This window comes from Narcine bancroftii, chromosome 3, assembly GCF_036971445.1.
Source record: "Narcine bancroftii isolate sNarBan1 chromosome 3, sNarBan1.hap1, whole genome shotgun sequence".
Lineage (NCBI taxonomy): Eukaryota > Metazoa > Chordata > Chondrichthyes > Torpediniformes > Narcinidae > Narcine > Narcine bancroftii.
In genome coordinates this window covers 130,299,455-130,314,821 of record NC_091471.1, presented here as the reverse complement: position 1 = coordinate 130,314,821, position 15,367 = coordinate 130,299,455, and the positions used below count along the sequence as shown (strand labels likewise).

At 38.6% G+C, this 15,367-nt stretch overlaps 1 long non-coding RNA gene across 1 annotated transcript; it reads right to left on the bottom strand.

Moving 5' to 3' along the window:
• Positions 1-310: 310 nt before the first annotated feature.
• On the bottom strand, positions 311-6,802 carry LOC138756232 (uncharacterized). Its single transcript, XR_011352888.1, has 2 exons — positions 6,601-6,802; positions 311-552 (listed from the first exon to the last, which is right to left on the bottom strand). It is a non-coding gene; the product is annotated as an uncharacterized lncRNA (long non-coding RNA).
• Between the last annotated feature and the right edge of the window lie 8,565 nt (positions 6,803-15,367).

The following is a 15,367-nucleotide window of genomic DNA, read 5'->3' as shown; positions in this document are numbered from 1 at the left end:
GTAAAAAAATAATGTTATGCTTCAGTAGTGCTGGTCCAGATTTTGGGAAAAGGCCAATAAAATATATATTACCTAAATACATTGAAATGATCGAACATCAGAATAAAAAACCAAAGTTATAGTTCTGAAGTTCCTAGTGTTAGAAGCCTGATGTTACAGCATAACATTTCTACTGAGAACAACAATTTTTTTTTCAAAAAGTTTGCTTCCTGAATGAAAATCGGAGATTATGATAAACAACTTCAAGCTAAATACAAGATAATTCAGGTTTGCTATATCATGTAGGAAGTTGGAGAAACATTAAATTAACTTTGATTGAATTTAGCATTTTTAATCGTATAATGATGCTGACAAATTTCATTAGTTCAACTGACATTAAAATATTTTGCCGCTGATTTTCTTTTGTACTCAGCATCTGATGCCTCTCATGCCAGTGTCCAACAATAGTCAGCCACTATTGATGGGTTCCAGTTGCCCATGATACTGGTTTTCCATGGTCGCCATATCCAGGTGAAACCCTTTCACCATGTTCATCACCGACTGCACCAAGATCTACAAGGAAGAAGTCCAAGTGCGAAAGTAGAAAGTGAGTTTTCAATTAAATGTTGCACTTCATGGTTTTATATGCTTGAAGTAGACTTAAAGTATGACAGGAAATCATAAAATAGGTTATGTCTGAAAAATACAGAACATGATAGAAAATTTTTAAGGTGATTTTTGTGATCTATAGCCCAAAATCCATAGAATATGCTCAAAAGAGTATGGGAAACAAATTTTTTGTTGTCCAGTGCTATCATCAAAGGAGTCTGACAGTATTCACAAAATATACTGTCAGGTGGTTGGGTTGGCACAGTGGTTAGCACAACAACTTTACAGCGCCCGCCGTCGGGACTGGACCGGGGTTTGAATATTGTGCTGTCTGTAAGGAGCTTGTATGTCCTCTCCATTTTTGCATGGGTTTTCTCTGGAGGCTCCAGTTTCCTCCCACTCTTTAATAAAATGTACTGGGGTGTCGGGTAATGGGGTGTAAGATGGGTGGTATGGATTTGTAGGGCCGAATTGGTCTGTTACAGTGCTGTATGTCCAATTAAAAAAAAAATTCAACTGTATCACAGTTCTAATTTTTAAGAAAGAGAGTTTGCATTCTTATCTCAAAAAAAAGGGACTTAAATTGCTTCTAGAATTATTTTTTGGAAAGATGTTATGAGGTTGAAATATAATTCCACTAGAATTAATTGTGTTGCCAAGTGGCGCGCAGGGATAGACAGAAATGTAGGGTTTCATTCATACTCTACCATGGTAGTTCGTTATAAATTTTGGAGGAATTAAAGTAATATTGAATGTTAAACCATCATCCTGTACATATGCAATATCATGGGGTGGTGGTGAAACCCATGAACAATCAGCATGAAGAATGCAGAGGTCGAAAGGTCATTGCATTCACTTAAGAAAAGTTAAAGATCTTAATGGAAGATGTCAGATTAGTCTTCTAGAGAGATGAGAACAACAGCCTTTCATCTCCAAAACTGCCACAAGATTGTATTGCACGAACATGCTGGAGAAACTCTGCAGGTCACATAGCACCCATTAGCAATTAACGTGTCAGATATGATCCTTTGTCAGGAATAAGGAAAAACAGGTAGACGCCTGAATAAATTGGGGGCAGTGGAGGGGAGGTGAAGAGGAGAGGAGGGGAGGGACTCTAACAGATAAGAAATAATAGGTGGATATAAGTAGGAAGGTAGAAGAAGTGATAAGGGAGAGGGCAGAAGGCTCAAAGGGTAACTCTCTGATATGAGGAGGAAAGGAAAGGAAAGGAAGGGGGAGGGGATGTGGAAGAAAGGTGACAGGAGGATAGGGAAAAGAAAAAGACAAGGGGAAGAGGGGGTTATGAAAATTGGAAGAGTCAATATTGATACTGTCTGGTTAAAGACTGCCGTGACAGAATATACGGTGTTTTTCCTCCATTTTGTGAGTGGCCTCGACCTCAAGTTCATTTGGCCCATCTCTGGCAACTCTCTCCCCTTTCTTGATCTCTCTGCCTGAAGATTGCAGGTTTGGGAATTGCTGTTGAAATACTTCTTACAGGAATGTCAAAAGTGTGAAGGAGCAGTGTGAAAAAAAGACATTGGGTTCTAGGCCTAAATGATAGAGGTTGATGGTGGATAAATGATGGTCGTTTGGTGCATTGAATAGTGGTTGGAGCTTGTGGTGCAGTTGGTGGGAGATGGCACTTGAACTTGCAGTCATTGACAATAGATGCATTTCTGACTTATTGGTGCAGCTGATGCGTTTCCATGACCACAAAAAGGCCTAATTATTTTCCTGACTTCTCCTTCTCCCTGCATTAATCACAATCTAAAATACTTAGTTTAACATTGCCTTTTTTTCTGATTGCCTGTTCCTTTCTTTCTAACCTGTCCGAGAATTTTAGTTTACTTCCACAGTGAGACATAAACCAAAAGCCAAGATTTAACCTTCCTTAGATAATATCAGGATCAATAACAATTACAATTTCATCTATTATTTTCTGTCTTTAGTTCTTGTTCATTAACCCACCTCTGCCTTTCTTTTAAAAATAAAAATGAATATAAATGGATGTTAATTACACTGAGAGATCAATGATGTATGAGATTCAAAGATGTTAAGAATGGTTCTCAATAGTAATGCAAATAATCAGTTGGAGTGTGAGGATTAAAGGCAAGACTCGTTACCTGCCTATTGTTCATTTAACACATCACTGTAGTTTTATTAGGAGTAGAATGTAAAGTAAAACCATTAATTTTCATGAACATAATTATGAACCACCCATCCATATAATAGAAATTTTAAAAAGGAATGTTTGCACTGGATACTCATTTCAAGAAAGAATGAATCACTCACATCACTTACAATCATCTCAATTTTTCCACACAAAGTTCAATTGCATTTGTAACTTTTTAAAAAAGCTGAATCCTTTCTGATGCTCATTCCGCTTTACATCCTCTGCACTAGCACGCACATCCGCACAATCAACTGTGAAGGATAGTAGCATTCTGATTACAGTACTTTACTAGGACTGCTCTCTGAGGTTGCTTACAAGCCATTCAGTTAATGGCAGCTTTGCAAGTGTACTTGCTCATTCTACAAAGGAATAATGTAGCCATCTGAAGAAAGAAACAAAATAATCCCTCTTTAAAATGTGGTGAACAATGGACTCATTTCATATTTTGTTCGTGTCTGTCACTAAACTTGAAGGTTTTTTTGCATATATAAAATTGTTCCATGGATACCTTATTGGAATGATTTCCTAATAAAATGTGTCCCAGGTTGATATGCATTTTCTCACCTCATCGAACATTCAAGTCCGAGATGTGATGCAGCCTGGAATGACACACCTGTGTGGACAATATATGGGTTCTTATGACAAGTGCCATGCAAGACACAATTTCCCAGGGGATTTTGTCAGCCAGCTGTTCATTAGAGGAGAAAATCTCATGAAAGATGATCTCCAAAATTGCCCATAACTGAAAGCTCAGGACAAATATCAAATAGGTAAAGGTGAATTTTAGCTAATGGTGCTGTAAAACTTCTTATATTTTCAAAGGCAATTGGCTCCCTGTGTAAGCCCACATTTTATTATACTCTGTGACTATTTCTGTTTTGGTAACAAATGCAGGTTGACATGGACAGATGAACCAGGATACAAAATTGCCTAAAGTTGCTCCAATTTAGAGTTGGTACAGCTTGGTTACTCCAAATATGATTTTTGTGGATTGGGAGGTTAAAATTTATTCACCACTGGATCTTCCCTTCATAAGGTGTGTTGAAACTGTATTTTCTGCAATATTCACAAACTCAGTCATACCTGATAAGGTTATTACTAATCTCATTAATTTCTTGGACTGGTTCATGCAGTGTGACAAATATTACAGACAACGAGAATGTGCCTCGCTTGATGCTAAGGCAAGGCAGAGTCTCTGCATAGTTTGCAATGAACTGTGAGCTCAGTATTCTCCCTGGCCCATATTCTCTACTCATGGGTAAACCAGTACTTCTGTGTTTTAATAAACCCTGTGAGATTGGCATTAGCATCAGGTTTTCCTGCTTATTGTCATAAGGTATTGGTGAAGATATGAGTGGGGTCTGCAGTGGGCTCTACTTAGATCAGGAAGAGAAACCAGGTGTATGCATCCCTTCCAATGGGGATCCTGCCATGGAAGAAAATCTGAGCCCAAATATTTATTTCACAAGACAACAAGATAAAGAAATAGAAGCAGGCCATTTGGCCCATCGAATGTGCTCCACCTATCCACCCTGAGCTAAATTGTTCTCACATCTAGTTCAAAATTCCAGCCTTTTCCCTATATTCCTTAATACCCTGACTAATTAGATACCTAATTAGATATCATTCTCCTCCTTAAACTCCACAGCTGTATGTAGCAATGAATTCTATAAATCCACGACCCTCTGGTTAAAGAAATTTCTCCTCATCTGTTTTAAATGGGTACCCTCTAATTCTAAGACTGTGCCCTCTTGTCCTGGACTCACCCACCAAGGGAAACAACTTATTCACATTGACTTTGTCCAATTTTTTTCAGCGTTCAAAATGTCTCTATGAGATCCCATCTCATTCTTCTGTACTCCAATGAATACAGCTCAAGAGCTGTTAAACATTTCTCATATGTTAGCCCTTGCATTCCAGGATCATCCTGATAAATCTTCTCTGTACTCTCTCCACCATCATTACATCCCTTTGAAGATAAGGGGGACAAAACTGCCCACAGTATTCCCAATGAGATCTCACCAGTGCCCACCAGAGCCTCATCTAAAACTCTTCACTCTTGAAATGATTTTACTGCTAATCCAACCTGATGGTTAAACTTTAGGTTATCCCCAAGTCCCTTTGCACTTCAGAATTTTGAATTTTCTCCCCATCCAAATAATAATCAGCCTGTTTATTTCCTCTTTCAAAATGTACAACTGTACATTTCTCAACATTGTATCTCATCTGCCATCTCTTTGCCCACTCTCCTGAGCTGTCCAAGTCTCTCTGCAACCTTTCGGTTTCTTCAACACTTCCTATTTCACCATCTATCTTGGTGTCATCTGCAAACTTTGCCACAAAACAATTCAATCCATTATCTATCATCAATATATATTATAAAAAGAAGCAGCCCCAACATTGACCCCTGCTGGAACGCCATGAGTAACCGGCAACCAACCAGAACAGGATCCCTTTATTCCCACCCTTTACTTCCTACCTATCAGCCAATGCTCCACCCAATCTAACATGTTTCCTGAAATTCCATGGGTTCTCATCTTATTAAGCAGCATTTTATCCTGCTTCTTATGAAAATCAAAACACACAACATCCACAGGCTCCCCCTTGTCCATCCTATATGAGATTACCTCAAAAAATTCCAATAGGTTGGTCAGGCATAGTTTCCCTTCATGAAACTATGAAGGCTTGAAATTATCATGTCATGCACCTCGAGGTATTTCTTAAAGGACCGACTCCAATAACTTTCCAATGACCAACGACAGACTATTAGGCCTATACTTTACTATTTTCTTCCTCCCTTGTTCCTTAAACAGTGGACTTATATTTGCAACTTTCCAATCCTCCAGAACCATGCCAGAGTCTAGTGATTTCTGGAAAATCAATTCCAATGCCTCCATAATCTCCAAAGCTACCTCCTTCAGAACCCATGGGAGCACCTTTCCAATCTGGGATCTATCTTTAGTCCATTCTGCCTACTAAGCTCTATCTCTCTAGTAATCCTGACTGTACTTAATTCTATTCGCGAGACCTCTGACTATCAGGTATATTGGTGTTGTCTTCCTCAGTGACAACTGATACAAAATATTCATTTAGTTCTTACCCATTATAATTTCTCCAGCATAATTTTCAATCGGCCCTACATCTACCCTTGTCTCTCTTTTATCTTTATATATTTATAAACAAAACATTTTGTATCCTTTTGTATGTTATTTTCCAATTTCTTTTCATAATTCATCTTTTCTTTCCTAATGACTTTCTTTGTCTCTTTCTGTAAATTTTTAAAAGTTTCCCAGTCCCGTTTTTCCACTAATTTTGCTTCCTTGAATGCCCTCCCTTTTGCTTTTATGTTAGACTTAACCTCTCTTGTTAGCCACATTTGTACCATTTATTCATTCATCATTTTCTTTTTTCTTGGATTATATCTATCCTGCACTTTCTTTATTTCTTGTAGAAATATCATCCAGTTCTGTTCTGCTGTCACCCCATCTAGCTTACTTATCTAGTCAACTTGTGCCTGTTCCTCTGTCCTACCACTGTAATTTCCTTTGTTCCACTGAAATATTGACACACCTGGTATCAGTTTTTCCTTCTCAAATTTAAAACTGAATTCTATAGTTAAATTTTAACTCTATATTTATTAATATCAACAATATCTTAACACAATTAACCCCATTATAAGTATCTATAGGAACCATTGCAGTCTGTGTCCAATATTCAAAAAGGAAAAATTCCAAAATCCCCAGGCCAGTCAGTCCTAAAAACATAGTCCCCAGAATTCAATCTCAAAGTTCAAAGAAAAATGACTGATGCTGCATTGCAATAAATGAGGCAAGTACGTTTCACACAGCTTTCCAGCTTCCCTCTGCCTCTCCAAATGCCGTTCCACTGCCACTCCTACTGCAGTTCTGCTGCTCCAACTGCCATTCTGTCACTCCAACTGCCGCTTCAACTGCTGCTCCACTGTCGCTCCAACTGCTGCTCCACTGCCCCTCCAACTGTCGCTCCACTGCCCCTCCAACTGCCATTCTGCCGTTCCAACTGCTGCTCTCTGCTTCCCAGCTGGATTCTCCCTTTGTTCTTAAAAGTTCCAAGCAATTGGTGAGTTAGCACTCAGCTGTATCACAGGTTGTTCAGAGTTGTTAGCAGAAATCCATCCCTTATAGTGACAGTCCACAGTCCAAAAGGTCAGTGCATGGTCCATAACAAGTGTAATGAGCGTATTTGGTGCTTGACAGCAATGATTGCAACTTGCGCTATTTAAGATCTACTGTGCTGGGAACCATATAACCATATAACCACTTACAGCACAGAACAGGCCAGTTCGGCCCTACTAGTCCATGCCGTAACAAATCCCCACCCTCCTAGTCTCACTGACCAGCACCTGGTCCATACCCCTCCAGTCCTCTCCTCTCCATGTAACTATCCAGTCTTTCCTTAAATGTAGCCAATGATCCCGCCTCAACCACGTCTGCCGGAATCTCATTCCACATCCCTACCACCCTTTGCATAAAGAAATTTCCCCTCATGTTCCCCTTATAATTTTCCCCCTTCAATCTTAAACCATGCCCTCTAGTTTGAATCTCCCCCACTCTTAATTGAAAAAGCCTATCCACATTTACTCTGTCTGTCCATTTTAAAATCTTAAACACCTCTATCAAGTCCTCCCTCAATCTTCTATGCTCCAGAGAAAAAAGTCCTAGTCTGCACAACCCTTCCCTGTAACTCAAACCTTGAAATCCTGTCAACATTCTCGTGAACCTTCTCTGCACTCCTCTATTTTGTTTATATCTTTCCTATAATTTGGTGACCAAAACTGTACACAGTACTCCAAATTTGGCCTCATCAATGCCTTGTACAATTTCATCATAACCTCCCTACTCTTGAATTCAATACTCCGATTTATGAAGGCCAACATTTCAAATGCCTTCTTCACCACACCATCTACCTGAGTATCAGCCTTGAGGGTACTATTTACCATAACTCCTAAATCCCTTTGTTGATCTGCACATCTCAATAGCCTACCATTTAATGCATATGACCTATTTATATTTGCCATTCCAAAATGTAACACCTCATACTTATCTGCATTAAATTCCATCAGCCATTTCTCAGCCCACACCTCCAGCCTTCCTAAATCACCTTTTAATCTACGGTAATCTTCCTCACATCCGCAACACCACCAATCTTTGTATCATCTGCAAACTTGCTTATCCAATTCTCCACCCTTACTTCCAGATCGTTAATATATTTAACAAACAATAGTGGACCCAGGACCGATCCCTCAGGAACTCCACTAGTCACCAGCCTCCAATTGGACAAACAATTTTCTACCACTACTCTTTGACACCTCCCATCCAACCACTGCTGATTCCATTTCACTACCTCCTTATTTATACCTAATGCCTCCACCTTTTTTCCTAACCTCCTGTGGGGAACTTTGTCAAAAGCTTTACTAAAGCCTAAATAGACAACATCCACAGCTTTCCCTTCATCAACCTTTTTTGTAACCCCCTCGAAAAACTCAATTAGGTTTGTCAAGCATGATCTACCCCTGACAAAACCATGCTGATTACTCCCTATCAATCCCTGTACCTCCAAATATTTGTAAATACCATCCCTCAGAACACTTTCCATCAACTTGCCCACCACAGACGTCAGACTCACGGGCCTATAATTCCCAGGTTTACATTTGGACCCCTTCTTAAACAGCGGAACCACATGCGCCACCCTCCAATCCTTTGGCACTACCCCTGTGGCCAGTGACATCCTAAATATCTCTGTTAATGGCCCCACTATCTGTCCACAAGCCTCCCTGAGTGTCCTTGGGAATATTTTGTCTGGTCCCGGAGATTTATCCACCTTTATCTTTTTCAACACAGCCATCATTACCTCCTCGGTTATCCTTATATGCTTCATGACCTCCCCACAATTTTTCTTTACTTCAACTGGTTCAATATTTTTTTCCCCTAGTGAATACCGAGGCAAAGAAATCATTCAAACTTTCCCCCATTTCCTCTGAACTCACTCAGCCTCAGGTTAAAGTCCCCCTTGCACCAGGCAAAATACACAGTAGGATCCACAATTTTAATCTGAACTAAAGGTAGGTTCAGGATTTTACCAAATACCTGTAGTCTGAGGTAAAGTGATCCCATTGCTAAGATTAAAAAGTGTGTGGTCCCATACAATCTTCCTATGATTTTCAGGAAATTAGGAAAAATATGTTTGAAAATCAATGACTTAAGCAGATGGTATTGTAATATGGAGGATCACCTCTGGTCAAACAGGAAACACCTTACTGGTTGGAAGAAATAGGTGGAAGGTCATCCCCCATGTCAATCAAAATCAGACCCACCCACAGACTAAATCACCTTGTGATTGGTCATCCTCCACACCTGCAGTTATGTGACTCAATACCTGGTACACAGTCCAGGCCAGGAGCATTCAAGCCAAAGGTGTGCTCAGTCACTCTCTTTGTTCTTTCTCTCTTCTTGATGACCCGGGGCTCAGCTGCATGCAGCAGAATTTTCCATCCAGGTTGTGCTAAAGCAGCTATTGTAAGATCATTTTTTATGGGGTGGGGACAAAAATAGCTGTGTTGAACTAGGTGTCTCTTGGTGGTTTGCTTAATTTAATTGTAAGTAGAGTTCATTTATTTAAAAAAATCTGAGTATCAAGCTGTAGATTGGTGGGGTGTGATAGGTACTGTTTGTTCTAACCCTCAGTGGTCTAAATGCTTGCTCTTGGCATTGCTCTGTTACCTTGCATGCTGGTGAAGCCAGTTACATGTCAGTAGCATCAGTTTGAGAGTGGGTGTTCTCTCTCTGGTTTTGTGTTTGCTCTTGCTTGTAAATAAAATTTGTGTTTGATATTAACTGATGTCTCGGGTTATAACTTCTTGAACCCTTTGAATCTCTCACCATCATAGGTATTAGCTTTGGTCCTAGTTTAAGCACTGAGTCATTCTTGACCAACTTTGGCTTCCTTGCTGTAATGCACTGAACACGGAGATCAACTGGGAATTTGTGAGCCAAATGATGGACACAAAATTTCTATAAAGGAAAGTATGATGTGTTTGGACTATGATCAATTTTGTCATATTAATACTGCTAATGTTCAAATTTAAGAATATTTTGCATGGCATTGATGCTACTCACTTCAATCTAACCCAACTTTAAAGGGATAGTGATGAATGCAATTGCAAGCTTTAACTGAAGAATTTATGAGATGGAACACCTAATTAATTAATGTCATGTATATTAAATTTGTAAATAACCACTTCTATTCAGGTCTTGGGTTTGAATTAACTTCACACAAGGACTAAATCTGGAGAAGGCAACAGAAACCAGGAGTGACTAGGGCCATTAATAGATCTAAGCACACTGTTAAGTTCCTTTAATTTGATAGCTTTGAACCACCAGCTAATGTACATCAATAAGAGAGAAAAGGGTGATCATTTCAGGTTTACTGCCAGAGTACATATATTATACAACCCTGAGATTCTTTTTTTCTGTGAGTGAGGGAGAATTACCACTTATTGGTAGTGCCAAAAAACTGTACCCAATGTACAAATAAAGAAATGTAAACAAACTGACATAGCTTCACCACTGTTGTCTTCAGTCAATATATTTCAATGCTCTTTCCCATTGATGATAAAAAGTTCACAATGTGAAATGAATGCACATTTGATGTTAAATGTGTGGCAAAATCACATCGTCACATCATTGTGTGTCATAGCAAGAATGTGGGAGGAAGCCAATCAATTTGCATTCTTAATGGATACACGGGGAATGAAAGTAAGTGCAACACTTGTGAGGTAAAGTAACTCTCCTGCAGCAACTAGCATATCAAAACTCCCTCCAGATGAATGTATTAAGATTATCAGGCCCCATGCATGGGGTTATACAACTGAATATTTAAGACACCAGCAAACTGATACTCAGAAAGTAAAGATGTGATATACTCAATTTTGAAATGAGGAAATAAGAAATGCGATTGAAATGTCAGCATTGAGGAGGAAAACAGATACCAGAAGAAACCTCTCTGATTTTGCAATCTTTGCAGGCGCCTCAAATCCACAGAGAATGTCTATCAGATATTTAGACATGCATGGCACAAATTTTCTCATTATTAATTTAAAATCTGAGAGATCTGTGCAGTCTTTGTCAAAATTTATGATGTGTGCTTATAATATGCAAATCTCAAGGCTGGAAGAACAATTTATGAAAATCTGGAGGGAGGAAAAAGTAATTTAATTAATTGTAATGCTTAAGTCTACATACCTTTTCCCATAATTATTGCAATGCCAAAGTCCACTGGAAATGTATAAATAATAATAATTTTAATAAATTATAATTTCATCAATATGGAATACAAATTAGCCAGAGCGAACTGGATGGTGAAATTATTTTGTTCACTGAAGACAATTCCCTGGTTTGATGTATTCTATTGGTGATTAAAGCAGAGCAAGGCCTAGAAAACAAGGAGCAATTTAGAGAAATGGGATAAATGCCTAATGATTGGTAGTTTTCATAGGTTTAGAATAAAAAATTGAATCTTTATCCATATCCTCATCTCCCATGGCCTCTGTCTGCCCTATCTCTGCTACTCTTTTAAATTTTGTCCTGAATTTGAGGTGGAGGGGAAATACCAGACTAGTGCAGGGCGCTAGTGTGGGAGAATGTTACTTTGTTGAGAAGAAGATCCTTCCTCACAGTAGGAATACAGTGAGTGGCTTGGCAGCTGAAGGACTCACTCCATGCTGCTGGAGGCTGGTTCATGAGAAATGGGAATCAGGAGTTGGATTTGTAAGGGCTCTTGGAGGGCCTCTGGTACAGCTTGGGATTGGAGTGAGGGGCCATGAGGTGTCTTGGATGCTGGAGTTTGTGTTTGTGTTCACTGCTGGGACAGACGGGGTGTGTGACTGAAGAAGATAGGTGTCATCAGGATGTAGTGGCTTTGGAAGAGGTGGTGGGATCTATGGACACTCATCACTTTCTGGTAGAGGGGCTGGGCTAATATCATCTTTTTGTAGGAAAACAAAAGTAAACAAATTATACATGAAAATAAAAGAACCTGATTTTTTTTGTCATCCTTTCAACTGTGTAGTATTGTTCCACCTGGTCATAGGTAAACTTTTTCTGCACTCTTTCAATCTTATTAATATCTTTCCTGTAGTTAAGTAATTGCAACTGTACACAGTACTCCAAATTTGGCCTCACCAATGTCTTGTACAACTTCAACATTGCATCTAAACTCCTGCACTCAATACTTTGATTGAAAATCTTCCTGTGCAGCACCATTAACACTCAAATGTGCTGTGTTATTGGAGTATTTCTGATTGTGGAGTAAATTGTTTAATTTCCCTCAATACCCCTTATGATGACACCTTGTCGTTCTTTGAGCCAACGATGGCAGATGATGCCTGCATGAACGTTTCAAAGCAATACAGACAGCCAGAGTTCGAAGATGGTGGAGGCTTCAGGTGATTGACGGTCAATTTCCAACTTCTCTGGCTTCAGGATCTGCTCCATTGTCAAAATCTATTGTGAATAAAATTGATGCAGTATCAATAACTCCAAAAGACTGGAACTTATGTAAAACTGACATGTTTTTATTCACAATAGAATGGAAGCATGTCCATGCTGGTCAACTGCCCTGAACTGGAGAGGGGGCTGTGGAACAGTTACCTTTATTTAGGAGTCTGAAAGGAACCACAGGTGCAGACAGCCAATGGGTGGGCTCAGACATTTAAATATACAAACAGTGGTTTACCACATCCCTGACTGGAGGTTGAGCTCTGATCATTAGGGGAAAAAAACTGTAGAATGTTAACAGTGCCTCCAGTTGCCTGAATTCATATGGTTTGCAGGAGGATGTAGCTCAATTATTACCCTTCCTACATGCCATTCGTACTGAGGGAGAGGATTTAAATTGAGACCTAAAGAGTTTACAGTTTATTGATAAGTAGAAATTCTGCCTGGCCCACAGGAAAAATAATCTCAGGGTTGTCAGTAATGTCATGTATGTAGTCTGACAATAACTTTGAAATTTGCAGTTCAAGACCAACGCTAATGCCTGCTCTCTCAGGATATTATGTTATCAATATGAGAAGCCCGATCAATAGATAGAAGACCATAGAATGGAAATTTGGCATCTGTTGCTTAATTTGTAACAAGTGAAGCTTTTGAATCATTATGCGTATGCTGGCTTGAGGAATTGTGCCATGTGACCAAATGGTCCCCTGTGTAGACTTAACATTGTGAGTATTGAACTCAGTCAAATCAGCTGCCTGCAGGCATGTACAGAGAAAAGAAGGTACATGGTTGTTTCTGGAAGATGTTTTGTTGATGAATGCTCTTTTTTCAGCTATCTTAGAAAGCATATAGAGTTATTCTATTTGTCCAAAGTATAATTAAGAAAAGAGAAAATATTTTTCCACTGTTAAACATTTGATGTTATAATGGGCACTGTTGTTGGAGAATGACATGAATACAACAGCAAAGACCATTGCTCACTGTCATCAACAAAAGTGAAATAATTAGTGAAAACAAGCTGTTTTACAAATAAATAAAAAATGCTAAATATCAAATGTGACAGACAAAAGGAAAGTGAAAGTTACAAGGTCAATTATAGGCTTTAATTATTCGTGACATTGATATGATAAAATAAGAATTTTGAGCTAGAATTTCAATAAAGCACTACTTATTAATATTCTTTTCAATACCTTTGCTACCAGGATCACAAGCCTTCAGAGTGCTGCAAGTGTACTCTTCCAAATAAGGAAATGGTGGCAAATAATCACATTGTGAAATCTTATTCTAAACTGCAGAATGAAGATTGAGGCCTGGAGGATTAGCTCACACATATTTGGAATACAATGTGCAAAAATTGATAAGACTTTTACTTATAGAAGAACATCAGCACAAAACTCAGACCAAAAGAGTTAACCCAGCTTTTCTCTTATGAGATGTTGATGGACTGCTTATAAATTTGCATTTTTCAAAATGTCTCCACAATGTCAGTATCCTAAAGCAAAAAAAGGGAAGATTTTCTAAATGATAATTTGATATTATTAAATTCTAATTCTGTCTTCTCCATCCTAAAGACTAATTCCACCTCTGTACTTTCAACACCCTCTAGCTTAGCATAACACCATTAATGTCCATTGCACAATTATTTCCCAAGATTGCCTCATAATCTTCACTAACTTTATATTTAAAGTTATTCTCCCAAATCCTATTGTTCAATCAAGTCATGCATCTATCATTTTCAATGGTATGGGGACACCAATACCCCTGAGAGTAAAGCCTTGCAAAAGGTTGTGAACTCAGCCCAGTACATCACAGGCAAAACCCTTCCCACCATTGATAACATCTACAGGGAATGCTGCTGACAGAGCAGCAGCAAACATCAAAGATCCACACCATCTGCACATGTTCTGTTCTTGCTGCTGCCATCATAAATGAGGCATAGGTGCTACAAGACTCGCACCACCAAGTTCAGGAACTGCTGCTACCCCTACACTATCAGACTCCTCAACGACAAACTCAATCAGTTACTTATTTAAGGATTCTTACTTTTGCACTTTATTTTCTTTTCTGCATTGCATAATCAGTTTGTTTGCATTTCTTTATTTGTATATTGGGTACAGTTTTTTTGGCACTACCAATAAGTGGTAATTCTCCCTCACTCACAGAAAAAATGAATCTCAGGGGTGTATAATATATGTACTCTGGCATTAAACCTGAAATGATCATCCTTTTCTCTCTTATTGATGTACATTAGCTGCTGGTTCAAAGCTATCAAATTAAAGGAACTTAACAGTGTGCTTAGATCTATTAATGGCCCTAGTCACTCCTTGTTTCTGTTGCCTTCTCCAGATTTTGTCCTTGTGTGAGGTTAATTCGTACTATGGAAACCTCTGCCTACTTTCTCTAAATTGCTTGGCTCTTGCAAAATCCCTTTTAAAGAGGCACAAAGTGCTTCTGTCAAGCACTTTGTCGGTCACCTCAACTTTGACACACTTATTTTGTTCCAGTTCGATTCACTTATTTCACACCTTTCAAGTTCACATTCAGATTTATTGTCAGAGTAAAGATGTGACATCACATACAATCCTGAGATTCTTTTTCCTACAGCTAGTCACAATTTCTACTTAATGGTAGTGTAAACTGTAATCAAGAAAAAGATAAGTGTAATGTATAAATTTCTGCAACAAAAAATGTCTAAGATTGAATTGCATAAATCAAGGCTTAAATGAGAGAAAGCTTTGGGGATTCAGTTTGACATGGATTGTTGGAGGAAGATTAATAGAGATTCTATGACAAAATTAGTCAATGTTAGGCATAGATTGGTAACTTATAATTTTATGCAGCAATTATATTTAACTCCAGAACATTTGAAAAGATATAAACTGAGTGCTACTGATTTGTGTTTTCGATGTAATGCTACATTTTTGCATTCAGTTCGGACTTGTGAGAAAGTTGAGGGTTTTTGGGTTAGATTAAGAGACTGTTTGCAAGAAATCCTGAAAATAAAATTTTCTCGAGACCCAAAAATCTTTTTAATTGGGGGAGTTAGTGAAATGGCTTTGCTTAATAAATT